The 25855-nt window shown below is 33.9% G+C and overlaps 1 pseudogene; it reads right to left on the bottom strand.

Annotated features, from left to right (window-relative positions):
• Positions 1–996: 996 nt before the first annotated feature.
• Positions 997–25855, bottom strand: part of LOC127162691 (complement C3-like) — a 31950-nt pseudogene continuing 7091 nt past the window's right edge.

The following is a 25855-nucleotide window of genomic DNA, read 5'->3' on the forward strand; positions in this document are numbered from 1 at the left end:
CAGGGAATCCATCTTAAATCCTAAGCACGCAAACTAGTCAGTTATAACTAAATGCGCTAGGTGGAGTCTGCTAACAATTTAATTGTAGGCTATATTTGTTTACAGCATAGACTGTAAACAAAAAAAAAATAAAAAAAATAAAATGTTCACACGTTTTCAGCTAAAAGAACTCGATAAATATTCTAATAATTTTGAAAAAAATTCCCAACCCTATTTTATACACTGTCGAATGTGGTGTGTGACTTATAAAAATAAATATAGCCTATTTCAAAGGCAGATCTTGCTTGAGTGAGGTCACTACAGCAACATTCAAATGAGAAATCTAACAAGTAATAGCTTACCAGCATAAATGGTGACTCGTTACGGTGTTGTGCCCAATTTCGACCCTCTGCCAAATTATTACCCCCATTACTAATAATAATACATTCACATCCACACTGATGTGATTTGAACGTTAGGTGCTGTAACCGACATGACCGTAGCCTATTAACTGCTAAAGTTGAATCTGCTTTCACTTATCAAATCACAATTGTTCAGTGTTTTCAAACCAGGTAATTTTCATTTTATGTTTCAGACATTTAAATACATAAATACTAGCAAACCAATATCATTTGATGCCTATGGAAGCGCTAATACTAATCAAAGTAATTACCTTTCAAACATAATTTATTTTCTTTGTGTTTTTATTCATAACAAACACACTGTGTAGGCAAATGGAGTAAATTTCATATTCTTTAATCATGGAAACAGAAATGTTATACTTTCTAAAGTATGGTCACACTTTTTTTTTCCCTTAATTAAAGCATAATTTAAAATAAAATAAACATGGGTGAAAAGCAGAAATTCAGAAAAATAGTCAGGCACTATATCATGCACCATGATTAATCAACAAGCAAGTTTTATTCATTCAACCTTTATTATCGAATTACACCAGCATATTTTGGTAAAAGACATTATTATTATCAAGAACAGTTTAGAGTATGCGAGAGATACATTTCTTGTAGTAAAGAAATAGTTGTTATACTATATTTATAAAATACATCCATATTGGAGAAGGCTATTCTTGAGTTTAGTGATGCCAATGTATCGCTGCCAGTGGTCTGGAGTTGGGCTTTCCTCTCTTGTAGGCCAGTATTCAACCCAGGTATGCTCTCCAAAAATATATTGCAGACTAACAACAGAAAACACACTATGCAAAACATATGAATCTATTTATTTATTTATTTATTTATTAAATAAATAAGCATAAAAAAGGTCACATTATCAAACACTAAGTTTATGTTGTACCCTAAATTGATTTTGTTTTCGTCAGTCTAACAAGTGACGCATGCAGTGTCACTAAATAAAAATTAGTGCATTCAGAAATTCTTAATTTCACACACTCATTTTTATGATGTTACTTGTTGCATCCTAAATTTACTTTTGTGGGTCCTTCTGTGCAAAAGCAGAATCCTGTAAGAAGTACTAACACCTACCTTTCGCCTAGGTCAACAGATTTTCCCATGATGAGGTACGACTTCCCTTTTACCAATCCTAAATGTTCTCTGCAACCGGGACGAGCCAGAAATTGTATCACTTTCCCCTCAGTTTGCTCATCATCACCTATACAACAGAAAAGGAGACAGTTTTACCAGGATGACTAAAATGTCAGCCACATTTCAAGATGGTTATAAAAACATGCCATTCATTACACTTAGATGGACACAAGTGAATAATAATAAAACCGTACCTTCTTTTAGCACCTGTTCCACCTTTATATCGTATGTGTCAGTTGTCTGTTTCAGATCCATCCCCACCACTGTGACTTTATAAACTGTCAAACAGTCGTGTTATACTTTTGTTGTATATCAGAGCTGTGACACTGGATCTCAATGGCTGAGGAAGGAGAACATGTGTGTTTACCGTAATCCATGCCAGCTTCACAGGCTTTATTCAAACGCTCCTCATCATTGACCCAATTCTTCCTCTGGTAACTGCAGTTTTCTGTGTTATGAGATACAGATCTTTTTTATTTATATTACACAATCATAACCAGAAAAGACCAGCAAAACATTTTCATCCATTCATAAAAACTAGAGAAATTAAATGATGTAAATAAATAAAATGAAGTAGAACACTATTTAAACTTTTTTACTGAAGACTATTTGGCTCTTATGACAAATTACGAATGGCTTTGGATAAATAATGTCTGGTGAATGAGTATAAAAATGTAATACCTTCTGCACAGTAGCACAAATCTCCTTTACACAGTCTATATAGAGCGCCATCTCCCCTTTCAGGGTGGTAGAACTTTGTACAGCGTGCATCTAAAAAACATTTGTATAATTAAAGATGACTAGAACACCCTTCTAGGACTGTGAAATTTTTCCAGAAAATCCCAAACGCAGCAGCATGTCATACACACCTTCAGCATTTGCCTGCCAACATTTTGCACTTTGCTCAACAATGTACTTCAGTACGTTATTTTCATTTGTAAATCACTTTGGCTAAATTATATATATATATATATATATATATATATATATATACACACACTGTAGTTACTTTTTCAAATAAGTAACGCCAGTTACTTTTTCCCCCTTTATTAATTGATAAGTCTCTTGTCGAGAAATTGGGAGTAAACATGATGTTACTGTATTCTAGACTAAATGTGAACATGTATTAATTCATCTCACTCACAAAAAACAGATTCAGTATTCCTCAAAATGAATAAAAACAGTGAAATGCAAACTCAGAATATGACGCAACCATGCAAAAATTAAATATGTTAAACAAAATAAATATCCTCTATGTATTTAATCCCATTTTATTAACCAGTGTATTTGCTGCTGACCTTCGATTATGCAATTCCACCATAGTAATTGGCAAAAAATTACTTTAGATAAACTAACATATGTGCTTCATTTTTTATTTTTTTATAGCTGAAGAGTGATCTCCTGGATAAATTTTCTTTCAGCCTGAGGTGAATTCATATTACTTTTGGTGTAAAAGGGCTTTTACATTAGAATTGTTTTATATTAAAAACAAAGAAGCAAGCCCTGCCCAGATTTAAAAAGTAACCCAAAAGTAATGCAAAAGTAACGTAATTCATTACCTGAAAAAGTAACTAATTACGTTACTTAGTTACTTTTTATGGAAAGTAACTAAGTAACGTAATTAGTTACTTTTTCAGGGAGTAATGGAAAATTGTAATGCATTACTTTTAAAAGTAACTTTCCCCAACACTGTATATATATATATATATATATAAAGAGTTCAGATGCAAAACCAGCTAAAAGCCATCTTGGTCAAAAATGAGATAATGATACTGAGTAGTAAAGCCTGTATAATAAAGAAACTTAACATTATGCTGGCAGGTAAAAAGTTTATGTTTATAACAAGTTTGGGGTAAAAAGTTCAAAAATGTTTAAATATCCCTGGATGCGAAGGGTTTATTATTTGTATCCGCATGATATGTTGATTTTGAACATTCACATGTACACTTTGGTGAGGGGAAATGATGGGGACTTCTGTTGGCTGCTAAGGACTCTTATTTTGATGGGCTTGTTTATAAGAGAGGAAGGGCGGCCATTTTGAAAAGAGGTATGTTTGGTGAGGTGGCATGCACTTGTTACCTTGGCCCGAGCAATGGTCCAAAATGATCTCTTAAAAAGGAAAAAAGAGACAATAGTGTATTAGACTTATGAGCTGTTTAAAGAGTGCATGCTCTAGTCTGGGATATACGTGCACGGACTATACTCGGGGGAGCATTTTTTCAGCTGGAGGATAACCTGTTTTTGTGGGGCCTTGAACCAGCGGATTATAATTTTTTCTCTTTTTGGGGACATTTTCTTTTCCATTTGGACTTTCGGTTTGCTGTCTACCCCAAAGGGACTGAATCAACGGACTGATGAGTACAATCTTTATCATTATCTTTGTTTCTATGGACTAAGAGACTGAGGTGTTGCGGCCAACAAGCCTGTTCATGGACTTTCATGCTTTGAATTATATCATTTGAGTTTATGAGAGGGTACCGAAATAACAGTTTGGTTGTGATTGCTAGCAAACAAGTAAAGGGGAACAATACAGTCAAACTCTCCCTGTGATAATAATTTCAATTCTTTTGAATAGAGTGAATAGCAGTTGTTATATGTACTACTACTACTACTACTACTACTACTACTAATAATAATAATGTCTATAGTTTCATTTACACAGAAAAAAAAAAGAAAAAAACTGTTTTGTGTGTTGCATAGTTGACAGAAAACTAAATTAAATAGGTTATAGCCATAGGCTATATGTTACAAATGTACTTTCTCTTGTGCTTATAATATTATGTAAAATTTGACTATAATATGTTTAAAGGTGGCATGGAACCTTTGTCAGCCAATCAGAATCAAGAATTCAACAATATTTTATAGAAAGATATAACAATACCTTATTTAAGTAGAGGATGACGGATCGTCCCTCTGACAGCACTTTGTCCATCTCAAATTTCTGAATGTATCTCTCCTTCCCTGTGGACAACTGAAGGCAAGAAAATAAGTAAACAAAATTCTCAATCAATGACATGTCCTATCTGCAGATGTGTGTCAGATTCCTCCAGAGGTGGACATTCCAGGGGTCAGAAAGTAAAAGTCCTGCCATATATTTGTTCCACCCATGAACTGATGAAATGATTTCACCAGAGGTGGAACCAAGTCCTTCTGTTCAAGTCACAAGCGAGTCTCAAGTCAAATCCCAAGTCCTCAAAGAGTTAAAGGTAATTGATAATTAAGTGACTAATTAAATGATGATTGTGCATTAGTGATGAACACCTGCTGTTACTGAGAATTACAGAGGATCAGATGTTGATGTTTTATTGGTTAAAATGATGCTACCATCATGAAGATCAGTGTTTGCTTTAGTTGGGCCCTTGACCCTTTTAGTAATTCAAAGTAAATTGCTTCTAAGCAATTGCAATGTTGTATCACAACAAGTGTTTGTACATTATTATTATTATGGAAGCAGAGGTAACATGTTACATAACATGTTTTGCTTTTAAATCATTTGAGTGAACATCATGTAATGGCTATTCTTTGGTTTGTAGATTGACACAAATTATCAAACAACTGGATAAAAAGCTGAATTAGGAAATGCCACTGTAAAGCTTAAATATTGGGGGGAAATTTGCAGCAGCTCAGGCTTTTAGACCTGAACACTTATCATACAATCCTGAACAGTGGTGACAATAATTCTTCATGCTGTAGTGCATGATGGGAGTTTTTACTATGGTGTTACCCAGCATGCATTGCAACATGAAGAATTTAGTTGATTGTCACCATTGTTGAGATTCATATGCTGGTTCTTGATGTCTGCGTGTGTCTAAACAGCACAAAGCTAAAATATTTACATGCCCCACGTATAAAAGAATTCTCACAACTGCACTATAATTCCATGCCAAGCTTCACAGGATTGGTTTTTCAAAACCTTAACACAAATAAAGCTACTTTCCGTATAATCAGGTCACTGCCTGATAACTATCATATCACATACAGTCTTCTCATATCTCACTATTTTACAACACTACATAAGTTGTGGCATAGAAAGATCTAACATAATTAGCCTCTGCTATTATAATGATAATAATGTGCAAACACTTGTTGTGATACAATATTGCAATTGCTTAGAAGCAATTTACTTTAAATTACTAAAAGGGTCAAGAGCCCAACTAAAGCAAACACTGATCTTCATGATGGTAGCATCATTTTAACCAATAAAACATCAACATCTGATCCTCTGTAATTCTCAGTAACAGCAGGTGTTCATCACTAATGCACAATCATCATTTAATTAGTCACTTAATTATCAATTACCTTTAACTCTTTGAGGACTTGGGATTTGACTTGAGACTCGCTTGTGACTTGAACAGAAGGACTTGGTTCCACCTCTGGTGAAATCATTTCATCAGTTCATGGGTGGAACAAATATATGGCAGGACTTTTACTTTCTGACCCCTGGAATGTCCACCTCTGGATTCCTCTTTTATATAAATGTGAAGCATCAGTTTATCATCACAATACCTCTGTAAGGTCATTTTTGTCAACATCAAATCCAGTGGGTAAGCCAATGTCCAGAATAGTCATAGTGGCATCCGTTTGATCACTTTTGTAGCTGTGAAGATGGAGATCAAGAGCAGATTTTATTTACTGGTTTTGTTTTGCTTCATCCACTCAGTCTGAGCTTGAGACTGTTTTCACACTAGAGCTTTTGGTGTGAACCCGAGTCAGTTTGATCTCAAAATTATTATATTGTAGTAATGCAAAGCTGCTCATCTCTGAATAAACTATCTTTTTAAAGCAAGTTGTATCCGCATCAGAACACAGTGAAACTGGTCTCTGTCAGAGTCATTTTTACAGTGTTAACCAGCTGTCACTAGTAACTCACGTTCATGATGCAAACATACCGCCAATGTGGGAAAAACAAACTCAGGCTCAGACCAAAAAATAAGCACATACTGATAAATTACAAATAAAAGTGTATCTTGACATCATAATACATTTATTAGCATTTTCATTTACATACTTGAAATCCAAAGTGAGCTTGTAAGTAGCAATGGCTTCTTGCATTGCTAAAAAAAAAAAAAACAACAAAAAAAAAAACACAGTAGTAAGTAAAATTAAAAGGCAGCACATACATAAATATTTCAGAGGTTTTATTTTTGCTCTCAATCTATGGAAAGTGCTACTCTTTATCAATCTTACATAATTTTAAAGTGCATGAACTCTTTATCAATCTTACTCTCAGGGGTTTTCTCCATTTTAACAGTCAGATTAAAGAATATACAGTCAGACTTCTTCTCAGCAGGTCTGGCATAGTACAGAGTCAGAACCTGAAAAAAGCATCACGTCTCAGATGAGATGTTCAAATGCTTTAATCTTGCTGTTGACCACATAAACACTCATGAACACTCACTGAGAGAGTGGCTGTTCCAGTTCCTCTAGCAGTTACAGTGAAGTCCTTGTTTATGTCCACCTGTTGAGAAAACGCAGACGTACTCAAGTCATCAAAATAATCCATGAAGTAATAAAAATAAGTGAAGATTTTATTGATCAAACATTATTAATGTAGACAACAAAACTCCTCCCAGAATTCTTTATTAACATATGACACCACAAAAATATTCAACTGACATGAGGAGAAGCAAACAATTTTAATAGTAGATAAGTCACTCCTCACATTGTTTGACCATATAAGATGTGCATTATCTCTTTTGATAGTGTATCTGACAGGTCTGCTTCCTTCTGACACAGCCAACTCCACCTCCAGATTGACTTTTTGTCGGTCCTTCACCTGTGTGTGATACTCTGCCACGGCCTGGAACACCATGATGGTCGCCTAGAAAAGACACAAAAGCATTTAAATCCTGTCCTGCAGTGTCAGTCCCACACTTGTTCTGGTGTTTCAGTGTCAAATGATGGGGTGTTAGTGTACCTGTGTGGTGCCTGATCCTCCATAGTGAGACTGTTGTCTGCCCAACCACTGCACTGCCTCTCCTGCTCTATCAAAGTCTTTTGCCTTCACAAGTGCCAGCACAGCATACGCCGTCGCCTCTAGTGAGTGATGATGCTGTCCAGAGACAGTCCAGGACCGACCGGCTGTTTCAAACACAACATAGGAATATAAACAGATTTGTCTCATGTTCCTTCTCTATCTCAAACGGCTATCATTGCACCACAAAACGTTTTTAATTCTTTCATTATTTACACTTGTATTGGAGTGAGTACTGTTGTATGCTGTACAAAACAAATCTTTCTGATGACTTGTCAACTGGACTGACCTTCTACTTGTGTGGAATGTCTCATCAAGATGTCTTTATTGAGTTTGTCGGCACTGGTCATGGCGTAGGACGTCATTGCAACAGCATATGGATTGGTCAGTTTTGGAAGTCGACCTTCCAAGAAAGAAACAGCCTTCCTGATACTTTCATGCAGACTCTATAAAAGTGTGTGTGAAAGGTAAACATTCTTAGATCTACATCCTTTGACATTCACCATAATTTAGATTCACCATAGGTCACCCAAAAATGAAAATTCTGTCATCATTTACACACTCTCAAGTTTCTCTAAAGATAGCCAAAACACTGACCTAAAATCACCAGATTTTGCAGCATTTTTAAGATATGTGTATGTGAATTAACTATTACTTCAGATGAAATCTGTAATGTTTACGATCTTTTCAAGCAGGATAAGCACTGTATTGAAGATTGAAGCCTATACTGCACAAATAAAAACAGAAATCTTTCTGATTCAGATTTCAGAAAGAGCACTTTATTATTTGTAATACATACAGTATGTTGAGGATCTCATCTGAAATAGGGAATAGGATAATAGGTGGCAACATTTTTTTAATCACTTCATGAGCAATTCTCTAATATAGATCAGTGGTTTTATCACCTGTATCCTTAAAAAGAAAATCACAATTCTTTAGATAATTTTGTCATGAGTGCCCATAAATGATACAATCAAAAGCTGTTTTAAGACAGTAATAATAAGATCAGAGAAAAACATTTTGTTTGCCTTGACATTATGGCCAAGTCAACGAAATGTAGATGCATGCATGTGGACAATGATTCTGGGGAAAAAAAAGACTTTAAAGCACCAAACCTGCATGTGGTGAAACAAATTCACTTACACCAACTGAATCCAGCACAGGTCTCTCTGCTGTCTTGCATGGAGATCACGACAAATGCCGTCAGGGAGACATCAGCATCTTTGCCATGTATGTCACCCTGGAATAATGCACAAATAAACTAAATTATCAAAAAAAAAAAAAAAAAAAAAAAGCAGACTATGTGTGTGTGTCAGTATAAAATGACACACTGACTATCAAATGTCCCCGGTATAAAAACTATAGAAGTCTTGTGGGGAAGTCCCCACAATTCACTTTAAAAAAGAAAAATCATACAGAATGAGATTTTTGTGAAAGTGTGTGTGTGAATGTTCAGGGTTCTTACATACAAAGTCAAATTTAAGCACTTTTCAAGCAGTTTCAAGGAGGATTTTACAGCACTTTACAACTGTGGAAAATTAGATGTTTATATACATACTTCCTCACTTTAAATCAGATGCTTTTGTGTTATTAAAAAAATGCATGTAAATAAATAAATTTTAAAAAAGTATTTATCACAGGGATGTAGTATTATGAGAAAATCATAATTGTTGATTGCTGTTGATATTCGGAAACATTCACTCAGCAGAAATGTGTGTGATTGGGTACAGTCCTCAGTGCTGTAAAAAATGCTTATAAAAATATCTGCAACATTAGTAGATCTAAATGTAATGCTGCATTCAATACTTTTCATTCATTTTCACTTTTCACTTTATTATTCATGACAGCATTAAAAGAGTTAGTTTAACTGAGCAGAGGTTTTTTATCCATTTATCTTGAATTGGAGGAAATTTTTGTTCATTTTGGTGGCATTTTTGCCTAAAGCCCCTGTGAGATGTCAACTCTGGGTGATCAGCATTCAATTAATGACATACTATCTTCATCAACAAACAATCTGTCTGGCAAACAACTGGGTATCAGCCACATTTTACATCCCTCACAAAAATCAAATTTGCCAGTCAACTTAAACTTAATTGGCCAGTTTCTATCCCATGATTAAAAAAAAAAAAAAAAAAAAAAAAAAAAAAAACAGACTTTACAGTATAGGCTTTTAACTCACCTTTTATTTCTCATTTTTAAGCCAAGTCACTATATCCACATAGACAGAATCAAGTGTTTGTTTTTGTTTTATGCTAAATGCAAAAGAAATTAGACTTACTTTATTTAAAAACTAAACTATTCAGTATAGTGAATTATGACATAATTAATAAAGAAAACCTAACTTATGTATTTAGACATTAATGACAAATTATTGTAAAACACATTTTTTAATAAAAATGCTATATTTTTAACAGTATGTTTTAAATTAAACAAATGTAAGTAATTACAAAACAACAACAACAGATCAATTAATTAATAAAAATGACTGGCATTAGATGATAAAACTCTTTATTTAAATAAGATAACAAACACTGTTAATTTACAGGTATTTTCTAAATTTTTACAAACAAACACCTTCACTGTAAAATTAACTCATTAACTAATTAATTAAATAATTAAATGTCACATGACTGACACCAACAGAACATGAAACACTAACAGATCTCTTATTACCAACCAGTCTGACTTTGTTTCTTTCATACAAAACTTCTTATTGAGAATTAACAGATGTTTAGATGTTAAAGTTTTATTGAAAATAATAAAGTTTGAAGTCACCATTGTGGAGAAAAGCATTTGCTTTAGTTGGGCTCCTGACCCTTGACTTTGAAACTTTTTTTCCTTGGGTGCTGTAACTATGTGTTTCTAAAGCACATTTATTATAATAAAATTATTCATTGATGGTTATTTAATCATTATATAGTAGCCTGACTCACTAAGCATATCATGAATTTTATGTTAGCTTTTAGTTTTGCCTTTTTTACAGCAGTTTTATGATGTTATAACAGTCAAAAATTATTTTTTATCATACATTTTTATGCATGTTGAATGGAAAGTTTTTGACGCACACAAACATCAATCTGAACAATGGTGACAATCAACAAAAAGCTTGTTTTGTGATGGTGAGGGTTAATATGAATATTTTGTCGATTGTCGACTGCTGGTTAACGTCAGGTGTCTTCAATATTGTCAGACAAGTGTCTTTGACTCATATTCATTTGCTGTGTATTATGAAAGCACTGCAATCACAGTTTATTTAAAAACCAAGCACTTTTCAAACTCTGAAAACACTACAGTTAAATCAAATTCAAATCAATGTTTTTCTTTTTTGCTCATTTTTTTAAAAGCAAAGATTTCCAGCACTTATATGAACCCTGGTGTTACACATTCAATAACAATTAATATACAATCAAGTTCAGTGTACTGGTTGTGAACTTGGCTTACGTGAGTAACAGAAATGTTAAAAAACAAGCAGCATCATGTCCCGTCATGAATTTTTTTTTCTCCATAGTCAGTGCATTGTTGTATTTTGTTTGTTTGTACTGTAACTTGTACTGTAGATTATTGAATGCTTTACTACTGAGAACCAGAATAAAATACATAACTGGCTTTTGGTTTTTTTTTTTGTTTTTTTTGTGAACACAAATTGACACATTCAACAATATTTAACTTACCACCATCTCTCCATGAATTACAGCTGAATCCTCTTTAAAGGAGCCGTCTTGAGTTTGTTTGTGGAGAACCAGCCACTTGAGGGCACTGCAGAGCACATTTTCATCTATAAGAACAAAATCATTAACAATGGCGAAGACTTTGGCCACATATGCCGTCAACCTTTAACAGACAAACAGAACGACAAAAATAAATAATATTAAAAATAACACTGATGCAACATAATTGACGGAATAATACAAGAAACTAGGCATGAAACATAAAAACAAGTTCATCACCCCAAAAGTAATGATGTCAAAATGAATTTACCATGTGCTGCTTGGCCTTTTTATCCATGCAGCGTAGGATCCATCTGATTTACGATGACCTAGCTGCTGCTGATAACCTTAACACAAAACAAAAAAAGCATAAAAAAAGAATATTTATTTATTATTATTATTTTATCTGTATTTTATTTTTTTCTGAGAGCATTTTTGAGAGTGCTTTACGATTTTATTCTGAATCATAGTTAGATTCTTTATCTGTTTATTTTATTTATATTCATTTATTCTTTATTTATTTTTATACAACAGTTCTGCCTGGTTCTCGGATCTGATTGGCTAATAAGATAAGAGTCCAACAGAACTCCAACCGGCATTTCACCGTTTGTTGTATCACTCCGCTTGTGGTACTTCTTACAGCAAATGTCATGGCGTGCGCTCAAATCCACTATAATTGTAAAAATATTACTGTTTCTGTGTCATGGAATGTACCTTTAAGAGGTTTTCAGGCAGGAATGTACTTGTTTATAGTTCAAATATGCAGTTTGTTAATAAAGATAATGCCTATTTGAAAATTTTATGAACCCACCCAAGAGAAGCCTTTAAAAGGCGGCCAGATATTCTGAAATTTGCCACTGGCTCTAATGTCTCATTTATTTATGCAAGTTTCATGATGAGGCCCATTGACTGTGTAAAGATCATCAGTTAAGAAATGAGCTCCATTCAGCTTAGCAGCCCTATAGAAAACAGCTCAGCTGGGTTCTTATTCAATAGTATCACTGTGGTCAAATCATTAATATTGTTGAATGTTTAATAATCTTACATTATTATATTTTTTGTGTGCTGCTGACCTGTGTTGATATAATTGATGGCTTCATTACGGCGCTCCATCCCAACAGTTTCCCACTGATTGGTGCTGTCCAGATAATGAGTGGCAGTGACAGTTAGAGTCATACTGATCATGTTCTCCTCTCCACAGCCAATGGGTTGGACAATAAGACGACCCATGAAGTCTCCACTGATGGCCTTCTCAACTGTCTGGGTGATCTCTTCACCTGGAGGAATGAAAGAGGCAATGCAGGTGGAGAACTATGTTAATTACATTGGTATGTAACACTCTTAACACTATATGTGATTTGTAGGTCCTGTATCTGGAAGTTCCTTAAAACAGAAATTGAAATTGTTAGTCCAGATTATAGTTTTACCGATCATACATCGCATCTTGGGCTCATTTACATCTGATTTGTGGTTTGGAGCTTAAACAACACAGGTGAATAAAAGAAAATAAATCTGGAAAGAAACAAGAACATCCTCCGAGAATTTTAAATAACGATGTGAACAATTGTTTAATGAAAGTTTACTTGTATAAATCACTTTTTGTGTGCAGTTATGCTCAATAGGTAGTTGTGTTGCATTGTAGTTCAACAATAAAATACATTTAACAAAAAAAAAAAAAAAAAAAAAACTCTGTGTTGCATTGATAATTAATAAATAAATGATTAGTGTGTCAACTTTAAGATTCACTTTCATAGGTTATTGATGTTCATAACTTATTAATAATTGGTTCACAGGTGTTCACTTTACATTAATGTTCACTTTCATAGTGACACACAGGCAACACACGGTGCTTTCGGCCACTGATTTAGTGATTCTTTGATTATTAAGCTTGCATTTGTCACGTTTTTGTTGTATAGATTATGCTTAGTTATAATTTATACAATGTGCTGAAACAAATAAAAGATTAATCTTTTTTTTTTCAAGTTTAAAGTTGTTTACTGATATAGTGCATCAACAAAAAAAATACATTTCACCAAAAAACTTTCTGTGTGTGCAATAATAATAAATAAATGTTTAGCATGTCCACTTTACATTAAGATTTATTTGACAGGTTACATTTATACCACATTAATATATGGCTCATAGGTGTTTACTTATGTTAAGGTTCACAAGTAACTAATATTGGAATTAAAATGTTCATTATTAAAGGAGAAGTCCACTTCCGAAGTAAAAATTTACAGATATTGTACTCACCCCCTTGTCATCCAAAATGTTCATGTCTTTCTTTCTTCAGCCATAAAGAAATTATGTTTTTTGAAGAAAATATTTCAGCATTTTTCTCCACATAATGGACTGATATGGTGCCCGAATTTTGAACTTGTTACTTTATATAATAGATGAGATCTTGACCATGATATTATTTATGAATCGTAATAGTGTAAAAAGCATAATTATGTTGTTTGTAATAATAGTATTTAATAAAATGTTAAAAGGGTTCAAATGAGTAGTGAATAACAATAATATTTACAATATACTACCAATAATAACGAAACAGCCACTAATAACAATGACCTGTTCTGCGATATTACTTGCATCAGTGCTTTTATTTATTTAAGCAAAAAGTAGCTGCCATTCTCAGTCGTCTTCTCCGACGCACAGACCTTTGGTGGGTAATGACATTGAGATCTGTATGTGTTATTAAAGCATTTACATATAGCTGTATAACACTCAAAAAAATGATTTTTCAGTTCTGTTCACTTTACCTAAACAATTCATGTTGAATTAATGCCACTGTGGCCATTTTTCATTTCAACATGATTGTGTCATGTTAACCTGACTTAAAACTGTCACGCGTCGGTTTAACATAAAGTTTTCATTTTAAAAGTACATGTTTCAATCACTTAGCTCAGTCAAACTGTTATGACTGAATTAAAAAAAAATACACTCAAAAAAATATTTCAGCCCTTAACTTAATTCAATTACATACAAAATTTCCATGCATTTAGATTACATAGTTTTAACTTAAACAAATCAGTTAAACTTAATGTGATTCAAATGCATCAGTCTTACGTAAATGAATCAGGTAAAGTTGATGTAATATTTCCCAGTGTTAAACAAACCCTGCTCAGTGTTCATGTGTTTCCACACTACAGAGTGTTCAAGTAGCATTGACACAGTTGAATGTCACCATTGTTGAGATTCAAATGCTGATTCTTGATGTCTGTGTGTGTCAAACTGATGCTGTATATGATGAACATCCATAATAGCTCATACACTTCTTGTAAACATTATGAAAATAATGGACTAACCACTGCATCATGCCACTGGATGATAATGATTGAACAAACAATAAAAACTAACCAAAAACGCCTAATCAGACTTCTTTTTGGCTTTTTTACTTTGTTGTAATAAATGTGCTTCATACACATAATTACAGCAGTCAAAAATGTTAATGTTAAAAAAATCAAAAGTCAAGAGTCCAACTAAAGTAAACCCTGATCGCCATGATGGTGAGGTTAATTGAAACTTCAAAAATAAATAAATAAATAAAATATCTAAACCTCTATTTAGATGTTCTGAAATAATATTTGTGGATATATGACAGAAATCAAACGTCAAGTCAAATTTAATGTCTTCATTTATTTAAGTTCATTTTATCTTTGGCTGTGTCTGATTCTTGTGTTTCTCTTTCCTTCTGTGATTCTGCTTGTAAACAGCAGGTGTTCATCATTATTGGTCAATCATGACATAATGATCTCCTTAACTCCAACACTGTGTCAATGCTACTTGAACACTCTGTAGTGTGGAAACACATGAACACTGAGCAGGGTTTGTTTAACACTGGGAAATATTACATCAACTTTACCTGATTCATTTATGTAAGACTGATGCATTTGAATCACATTAAGTTTAACTGATTTGTTTAAGTTAAAACTATGTAATCTAAATGCATGGAAATTTTGTATGTAATTGAATTAAGTTAAGGGCTGAAATATTTTTTTTGAGTGAAGATCGTTTTTCTACAAATTCTACAACTTAACCGTTAGGTAACCTAGCAACGGCATCAGGTTCTGCTGCCTCTGAAGTCTGTCCGAAACTGTTTCTAGAGTTGCCTTCGCAGCCTTCGAAGTCACTGCCTGCATGCAGCGATCCAGCAAGTCAGATAGGCTTTCGAACGCAGCCTATGTATTCTGACTCAAGACAGTTCAACGTGATCTCATGATAATTCGTATGTATTTTACATACAATGTGGTTTTACAAAACGTACATTTACTTACGTTTTTACAGGAAGTAAAACGTACAATACTGACATATTTTCAGCATCTAAACGTACAAATACTTACGTATTTTTTGCATTTAAACGTACAAAACTGACGTATTGAGGACACCTAAAAAATGAATCCATATGAATATTGAAATCGCTACATTTTCATTATTATTGTTGTTTTTATTTGTCATACCAATGGCCTTATGTTTTCAGTTGCACTTTTAAATAGTTTAATAGTTTATTTAATATGAAATTATAAGATTTCATTCTGTTCTGTGTGATATCTGCTACCAGTTCGTTTCCAAGGAAAGGTATAATGTTAAACAAGACTACACTTTAAACCCTTAAAATAAATAACATTTCTGCAATCGTTTAACCATCCATGTAACATTTACTTGTTTGCTGTGGTAAAAGACGTTCTCTCCGACATGTTGTGACTAACAATAGAACCATAAAACACACCGAACACGCATCATAATTACAAAATGAAACAATTTTATTTGTGCGCTATAATCCAGATCTTAAGAATCCATACGACTGCGAGGAACAGACCCAAAATCAAGACTTCCGGCGATTTTCAACTCCATCCGAGCAGTGAGTCCAGTAGCAACAGCAAATAAACCCGCGCTGAAGTGCATTTTACAAATTCAAATACTGCCGCATCAAGAAACTACAGGTTTTACTGCAGGAAAATCGAACGCTTATTGGCTCTCGTCTGCATTCGTCACAGATTACGACATGCCGTGTTTCTGGTGGGAAGTGTTTGAATGCGCGGGCGCCTTCTTCACAGAGTGGATCAGGATAATAATGTAGATCATATTTTCAACCATTTCACTATTTAAATTTTGCTCTGCACCTCAAACAAACCTAATCCGCCAGAGAGGACTGCGGCTGCAACGCATCGTCATTTGGATTACTTTTGGCACTGCTGTACGTTTTTGCAATAAATAAATGAATGTGATTGCACTTCTCTGTCTGCCATGTTTTTGCCATGAGAGTTATGATTAACATTAGGTTTAGAGGCAGGAGTGGGATTAGTGACTATAAAAATATCTTAATGCTTTATTGTTACTAAAATGGTAATGTATTTCCCTACATATTTTGGTCAGTTATGTTTTATATCTTTTTATATTCGCTATAAAATGGATAGGTTTAGGTTTGGGGGTTGGTTAAGGGGGCTAAAAATCTAAATTGCTTATTAATAAAATGATAAAAAAAAAATGCATATTTGCTATAAAATGGGTAGGTTTAGATTTGGGGGTAGGTTAAGAGGGCTAAAAATCTAAAAGGCTTAATAAAATGACAAAAAGGCATTGATACGGATGAAATAAAATATACGTAAATATTTTACGTTTTTTAACTAAAATTATGTAGCGATTTGTACGTTTTAAACGTTGAAATACGTCTAAATTGTAAGTTTTAGCATCAATAAAAACGTACAAAAATGTACGTTTTGTGCCTTCAAACGTTACGTATAAATACCTACGTATAAACAATGAGACCAGGCTGGACAGTTAGGGTATGTTGAAAAACTCCAATTGTATTTTCTCCTTCAACTTAAAAAAATCATTTCAAAGTCATACGTCACTACAGAAGTACCCACCCAGTCTCTGCAAAGTGAACATGCAAAGAAGATCAAACACCCTTAACAAAAAAAGGTAAAACAGCAATATAGGACGATTTTGAAGTTGAGGGAGAACATGAGATGGGAGTTTTTCGACATGCCCTGTCATTAACCGAGAAAAAAAAACAAAAAAAACAGCATTGATTGGCATTGAAAAGTATATAAATTGTATTGTTTTTATGAAAATAACTGACCGTTACGCTAAGACTCTTCTTCCTCGGCTGGGATCGTTTACAAACGCATTTGGGATCATTTAATGCCACATTTAAACTGCATTTTGGAAGTTCAAAATTGGGGCACCATATCAGTCCATTATATGGATAAAAATCCTGAAATGTTTCCCTCAAAAAACAATTTCTTTACAACTGAAGAAACAAGATGACAAGGGGTGAGTACATTATCTGTCAATTTTTGTACTGGAGGTGGACTTCTCCTTTAATCTAAAGGGAATGGGAAGGGGCGGGGGGGTTTACAGAGGGGATGCTTTCGAGCCCTGCGAGAAACTTGGGTAAGATACAAAGTAGCTTCTGGTAAGGAAAACTGTAGGAAAGTGACACGAGAAACCACAAATACAACACCATTTAGTCTCGCTATAATAGTGGATGGTGGGGCGGGGGGGTCTAGTGATTACAAATGATTACCAAATTTGTCTCTGTTTTAAATTTTTATTTAACAAATAAATAAATAAATAAATAAAGCTTTTATTAAATGAAATGGTTTGAGCTGTTTTTTTTTTTGTTTGTTTTTTTTAAGGTTCAAACAAATGCATGCACGCAATCTCTGTATGTCTGTGTGACCTATAAATGATGCCCCTTATTTAGTTGTAAATATGACTAGTGTCCGTTCATGTTCAATTTACGAAATGTCATATATGCTCGTATTTAAATACAATAGCATTGTTCATTCAGACTAAATCGTGGCATGTGCAAGAACACAATTTATTGCATGAACCAATCACAGCCGAACATAATCAGTCACATCCAGTCATATCGCGATGTGATATCCCAAAAACTTTATGACTGCCCAGTCAACACGTGAGATCATGCGATGTTCACAGTGACATCACATCATTCTCATTGTGTGATACTCAAGAGTGTGAGTAATATGTGAGCTCATTGTGAATTCAAAATGTCGTGCAGGTTGAGAGGAGGCACTGCAAATATCGGTCACCAGGGGACATTCTACTTCCTGTTTCTCAACACTATCACAGTGGTGTCACATGATGAGCTCACAGTATGAGTGCACACCCAGATAACAAACTTATGTTATAAGAACCTTCTCCAAACATACACAGCAAAATCCCCAGTGTTAATTTAACACTCTGAGTGTGGACACATATAAACACTGAAGCAGTGTTGAAGATAATGATATAATTAGGTGATTAACAAAGTGATGATTTATCATTATTGAAGACACCTGATGTTAATAAGCAGAATCACCCAAGGAGAAAACCAAAATTTTTAAGCAACCATTGAATCTCAACAATGGTGACAAACGGCATATTCAGATAAACAGATCAACTCTGAACTCTCATAATTTATTCATGCTGCAATGCATGATGGGAGTCATGGATGAGTTCTGATTGGCTACAATACGCTTTTTGATGGTCACCGTTGTTGTGATTCTCACACTGATTCTTCATGTCTGTGTGTCTAAATTAAGATGACCTTTTTTTCAATCATCTGTCTGATTATGGCAAAACTGATTGATCTTTTGTTCACAATATTTTTTTTTTTTTGTAATCTGTAAGGAAATTCTATGTCAAATATTCAAGTCACTATATGATGATTAAGGCAAGCACAGTCAATGCCATCTTATTGACTTTTGCTCTTTGCTTGTCTGGCTGTTACAACTCAGTAATTGCAGCCAAACAGGACCTAATATTGATGATTTAAGGGTCAAGAGCCCAACTAATGCAAACACTGACCACTATAATGGTTGCTTAACAATTTTGTTTTTCTCCTTTGTTAATTCTGCTTATTAACATCAGGTGTCTTCAATAATGATCAATCATCACTTTGTTAATCACCTAATTATCTCATTACCTTCAACACTGCTTCAGTGTTTATATGTGTCCACACTCAGAGTGGTAAATTAACACTGGGGATTTTGCTGTGTACAACTAATGTGTGACTGTGTTTGTAAACCACATTTGTTATGGCAAGGAATACCAAGAAGGGATTATTAATGATAACAACACAATCATCATCTTGATTCAGTATGCAGTCAATTATAATAGCTCTTTGTTTATACAGTATAATAATTTATGAAGAAATTTAAAAACATAAGTCAAACATCTTAAACTACCATATCATGTAAAAACAGAGAAACATCAAGAATCAGTGTATGAATCTCAACAATGGTGACAATCAAAAGCTTCCTGCAGCAATGCATGCTGGGTACCTAGTCTCCGTGCAGTGAGTGCACTTTGACTTCACATTGTGATCATAGTGTGAGCACACATTGAGGACGCTGTGAGGTTACACTTTTAGCTCACTGTTACGTCACATTGTGACCACATGGTGAGATCAGTGTGAGATCAAATTGTTGACTGGGTGTAAAACCCCCCCAAAAAACCAAACCCAAAAACTATGGACATTATGACTGTAGATATAGGCTTAATCTCTCTCAAAATAAAACATGCATGCAACTTTAAAGAAATAATCACTACAAATTTATGAAAGCATCTTTTTCCTTACCAGTAACTGAGATGTACGTGTTAGCAGGTGTGTCTGGAAACCGATCTGCTGGTATGACACCTGTAATAGCTAAAGGTTTTTCCCCTAATCCATTTGGAAAGAAAAACAGAGAAGAACAGCAAGATGGAAGTGTTATGTGCTAATCACATTTTGTCTGCTTTTGGTGAGTATTGAGCAATAATGGAAGTGTAACACCGTGATGTTATTGTGTGCTTCACGGTAAATCTCACCATTCTTAGCAGGATTGAGCTCCACACTTACTCGTTGTAATTGAGTCAGCACACCCTCAGACTGAAAGAGAAAGAGAGGGTTAACTACCCGTGATGCTCTAGTTTATCTATTCAAAATATAACCAGCATCTTTTGATCATTACGTTAACAAATAACCAAATCAAATGAAACAAATTCCAAAAGTGACAGTCACTGATTCCCATCAGACGTACCACCACCTTCAGCATCTTTCTCACTCCATCAGTGTAAACAGCATCATATGCTGAAGCTTTCACCTCAATCATGTGATTTCCCAGAGTCATGGGAATAATCACATATGGAACGGATATGCTGGAGTCTTTGTCAACATTTACTATCGTTCTGTATTTTCCTTTCTTACTGGCAGAGCTGCAAACATCTTCTGTCTCCATGAACTCCACACGCACCTGGTGAAAATGGGAGAACGAGACTCACACTGTTTAAAGGATGTTCCTCAGGATCCATGTATGCTGTCATTAGTAGATGATTTTACTCCAGCAGAAACGCTCACTATACAGTGCACATAGACAATGTACATAATAAAAGTTAATTACATTTTAATAGCAAATCAGATCTATACCTTCTGCTTCTTTGGGGTGTAGTTGTGAATAATGGCTTTGATTTCCAGTTGTTCACCTCGCACAGCAGAATATGGCATCTTGAGGTCAATGAAAAAATTTGTTTAAAAATGACCAACTCCTCAGGTTCTGCCACACAGATGCCTTTGAGGAGGAATACAGACACACAGAAGGATTTAAAGCAACAGATTCTGGATTACAATGATGATGTCTTTCAGATTGTGTATTTTGCAGCTTCACTTTACCAAGTGTTGGTGACAAACTGACAGCCAAGATCTGCCATGTAGTAACAGAGTGTTTCAGGTAGATCACTTTTTCTGTGGCTGGTGTATAACTGGATATATATGAGAAATTAGATATGGTATATTGAGAACAGGCTTTTAAAGCATTATACGATGGGTGTGCTGGACACATTATGTCTTACCAGTACAAGATTTTCTTTTCTAAATATAAGCACATTAAACACTGTTGTATACCACTTCTGCTTTCCTATTAACATTTATGAATGACATTAGTGTATGTTATTTCATGTTGTTGAGCTAAAAATACACATTTTTGAATGGACCAGTGCATAAAATACATAATATCAAAAATAATTAAGAAAAAATGCATGCTCTTTGTCAGAAGAAATCATCAGCTCTTGAGATCATGCTGCTTATTCACTGTTAGTGCCTTGTCTTAAGACTTATCTGAATGTCTCCTCCTCACCATTTCTCTCAAAGGTCAATCTCCTCCCAAAGCCAGCTCTCAGGGAACTGCACACGTGACACAATCTCTTCAGAGTCTGTATAATAGTCATCATCATCATCTGTGTTTAGTTTTAACAAAAACAAGTCATTAATCTCTCTGGGATCTGAAAACATGATTATTACAATTACTGAATTCCCAATTACTTCATAGTCTCAGAAGTTATCATTATTGTTTTTCTCAAATTGTTTTCTGTCTTTTATTTATTCGTCTTTGTCTAACAATGTTTCTTAATTCATATGTATTTAATTCCACACTGTAAAAAATTTAAACGTAAAAAAAAACAGTGAAATGCATGGCAGCACAGGGTGCCAAATGTTTACCATTAATGGAAATAATGGTTAAAGACCATTTTTTAAAAAACGGTCAATGACTGGCAGAAGCAGCTTCCAAAGAAAAACTGTAAAATTATTGGAGCTTAAATTTTCTTTCTTTCTTTTTTTTTTTTTTTCTTTTTTAAAATTGTTATTTTATAGGTATTCTCTGTGAAATTATTTTTTTTTTCCAGTTAACCATTAGCTAGCAACAATACAAATACAAAAACTAAAACAAAATGACACGCTGCACAACATCAACATTTTATTGTCTTCTCCTGGACTAAAGCACACGCTCTACTCTTCAGCACAAAATCGGACAACAGAAACCCTTTAAATCCCAAAAGAACATGAAACAGATCTGTCTAGATCACAGCATCTTCACTTATTACGAACCAGTCTGACTTTGTTTCTTTCATACAAAACTTCTTGTTGAGAATTAACTGAGGTTTAGATGTTGGTGTTTAATTGAAATTAATAAAGTTTGAAGTCACTGTTGTGGAGATAAGCATTTGCTTTAGTTGTACTCTAGATTTTCTTAAATGTGTTTTTTTTTTTTTTTCTGGTTGTTGTAGCTGTGCATTTCTAAAGCACATTTGCTATAGAGAACCAGCAAGAGTGTATGAGTGTATGCAACTAAAGCAAATGCTTATCTCCACAATGGTGACTTCAAACTTTATTTTCAATAAAAAACATTAACATATAAACATCTGTTAATTCTCAATAAGAAGTTTTGTATGAAAGAAATAAAGTCAGACTGGATGCTGAGATCTAGAGAGATCTGTTAGTGTTTCATGTTCTGTTGCTGTCAGTCATGTGACATTTCAGTAATTAATTAATTAGTTAATGAGTTAATTTCACAGTGAAGGTGTTTGTTTGTAATAATTTAGAAAATGCCTGTAAATTAACACTGTTGTTAGCTTATTTATATAAAGAGATTTGACTTTAATTTTAAGGTTTTTGTTTGGCACCCTGTGCTGCCAGTCATTTGACCGTTTTTTTTTGTGTCTTTTGTTTTACAGTCAAGGTGCTTGATCATTAAATTCAGGAAATAGCTGTAAAATAACAGTGTTTGTCAGCTTATTTAAAAAAGGAGATTTTACTTTACTGCCAGTCATTTGACCGTTTTATCATCTAACAGATTTGTTATTGTATTAATTATAGTTTTTTTTTTTTTTGTTGTTGTTGTAATTTAAGAAAACAGAAAACATACTGTATACAAATACAGCAGTTTTTCGGTATAAAAAATGTGAATTACTGTAAATTGTCATTAATGTCATAATACTTAAAATAACAGCCGTGTTTTTAATTTAGAGATCATTTTACAGAGTTTTGACTGCAATTCAAAATAAAAGAAAACAACCTAAAAAAATCATAGTTTTTTCCATAAAATTACTTTTTTTTTTTTTTTTTTTTTTTTAACAGTGCAGGGAAAAGCCTCGTAAGGACTGAAGTAACACTGGTAATCAGTGCTGGGAAGGTTACTTTGAAAATAGGTTACAGATTACAAGTTACTCTATTTAAAATGTAATAAGTAGTGTAACTTTTCAATTACTTTATTAAATTAATGTAACTCATTGCATTTGATTACTTTTCTAAATTTCTAATATTTTCAACTGTTAATCATTTTGAAACGTTTAAACCAGGCAGAGTTAACCTTACAGTAGCACTCAACACTGATTACTGTGAGACTTTCAAAATCACTTGAATTAGGATTATAATAAGAAAAGGATAATATATATCTCTATTTTGCGATAACAACTGGCTGGATGTACATTATCCCATTTATTACATAGCTGCTTGCCACAAAAGTAAATAATTAGACATGAAACACTGATCTGAGTTGAAATATCTGATTGCAAAGCCTTCATGAAGAAATCAAATTGCTAGCAAGTGGCAAGTTCAAACTAGACAGACATTTAAGTGATACAGTGCAGTCATACCACTTTTATTATACAATATTTCACCACATAAATAATTAAGTACTAGTACTTACAGTACTACTTTGTTAGCTATCTTATAATCCATTACAGTGTACAAAACAAAATGGCAGCAGCTGCATTTGTATGAAAGGAGAGAGCGAGTCCACGATGACAGAATTATGAAATTGTACACATAATATTGAATTGAGTTTTAAAATTTTATAAGCTAACCAAACGTAAAGCTTCAGCCAACAAAAAAAAAAGATCCTATCAAGCATATAGCGCCAACTTAAATTACCCAGACGAGTCTGTGTTATTAGCTTTTACCAGTTGTTATTGGGGAATAACATACTTTGGAATGTCATGACTGACCAATCAGAATCAAGCATTCCACAGAGCCATGTAATAATTTAAAGCACAGCCACCACAAATTCAGACTTAACACCTCTTATTTAATATGAAATCATTCTACCCAGTCAACACGTGAGATCATGCGATGTTCACAGTGACATCACATCATTCTCATTGTGTGATACTCAAGAGTGTGAGTAATATGTGAGCTCATTGTGAATTCAAAATGTTGTGCAGGTTGAGAGGAGGCACTGCAAATATCGGTCACCAGGGGACATTCTACTTCCTGTTTCTCAACACTATCACAGTGGTGTCACATGATGAGCTCACAGTATGAGTGCACACCCAGATAACAAATTTATGTTATAAAAACCTTCTCCAAACATACACAGCAAAATCCCCAGTGTTAATTTAACACTCTGAGTGTGGACACATATAAACACTGAAGCAGTGTTGAAGGTAATGATATAATTAGGTGATTAACGAAGTGATGATTGATCATTATTGAAGACACCTGATGTTAACAAGCAGAATCAACAAAGGATAAAACCAAAATTTTTAAGCAACCATTGTAGTGGTCAATGTTTGCATTAGTTGGGCTCTTGACCCTTAAATCTTTAATATTAGATTTTGTTTGGCTGCTGTATTTGAGTTAAAACAGCCAGACAAGCCAAAAGCTCAAGTCACCAGCTGATTATGTTTTAACATATTCATTATTTGATGTAAATCATCTAGAGTATAACCTCTAAGTTAGTTTTTTTTTTTTTGTTTTGTTTATTGTAGTTGCCTTGACAATCCACAGAAGATCCAGCACTTCCTATACATCTTGGAAAGTTTTTTTTTTTTTACAACCTGTTCAAAAAAGAAGAAAGTATTTCACCTAGGCACACATAGACATCAAGAACCAGCCCATGAATCTCAACAATGGTGACAAACGGCATATTCAGATAAACAGATCAACTCTGAATTCTCATAATTTATTCATGCCGCAATGCATGATGGGAGTCATGGATGAGTTCTGATTGGCTACAACACGCTTTTTGATGGTCACCGTTGTTGTGATTCTCACACTGATTCTTCATGTCTGTGTGTCTAAATTAAGATAAACTTTTTTTCATCATCTGTCTGATTATGGCAAAACTGATTGATCTTTTGTTCACAGTTTCTTTTTTTTTTGTAATCTGTAAGGAAATTCTATGTCAAATACTCAAGTCACTATATGATGATTAAGTCAAGCACAGTCAATGCCACCTTACTGACTTTTGCTCTTTGCTTGTCTGGCTGTTACAACTCAGTAATTGCAGCCAAACAGAACCTAATATTGATGTTTTAAGGGTCAAGAGCCCAACTAATGCAAACACTGACCACTATAATGGTTGCTTAAAAATTTTGGTTTTCTCCTTTGGTGATTCTGCTTATTAACATCAGGTGTCTCCAATAATAATCAATCATCACTTTGTTAATCACCTAATTATATCATTACCTTCAACACTGCTTCAGTGTTTATATGTGTCCACACTCAGAGTGTTAAATTAACACTGGGGATTTTGCTGTGTACAACTGATGTGTGACTGTGTTTGTAAACCACATTTGTTATGGCAAGGAATACCAAGAAGGGATTATTAATGATAACAACACAATCATCACCTAGATTCAGTATGCACTCAATTATAATAGTTCTTTGTTTATACAGTATAATAATTTACGAAAAAATTTGAAAGCATAAGCAAACATTTTAAACTGCTGTGTCATCTAAAAACAGAGAAACATCAAGAATCAGTGTATGAATCTCAACAATGGTGACAATCAAAAGCTTCCTGCAGCAATGCATGCTGGGTACCTAGTCTCCGTGCAGTGAGTGCACTTTGACTTCACATTGTGATCATAGT

The sequence above is a fragment of the Labeo rohita genome, chromosome 1 (assembly GCF_022985175.1).
Source record: "Labeo rohita strain BAU-BD-2019 chromosome 1, IGBB_LRoh.1.0, whole genome shotgun sequence".
In the NCBI taxonomy this organism is placed as follows: domain Eukaryota; kingdom Metazoa; phylum Chordata; class Actinopteri; order Cypriniformes; family Cyprinidae; genus Labeo; species Labeo rohita.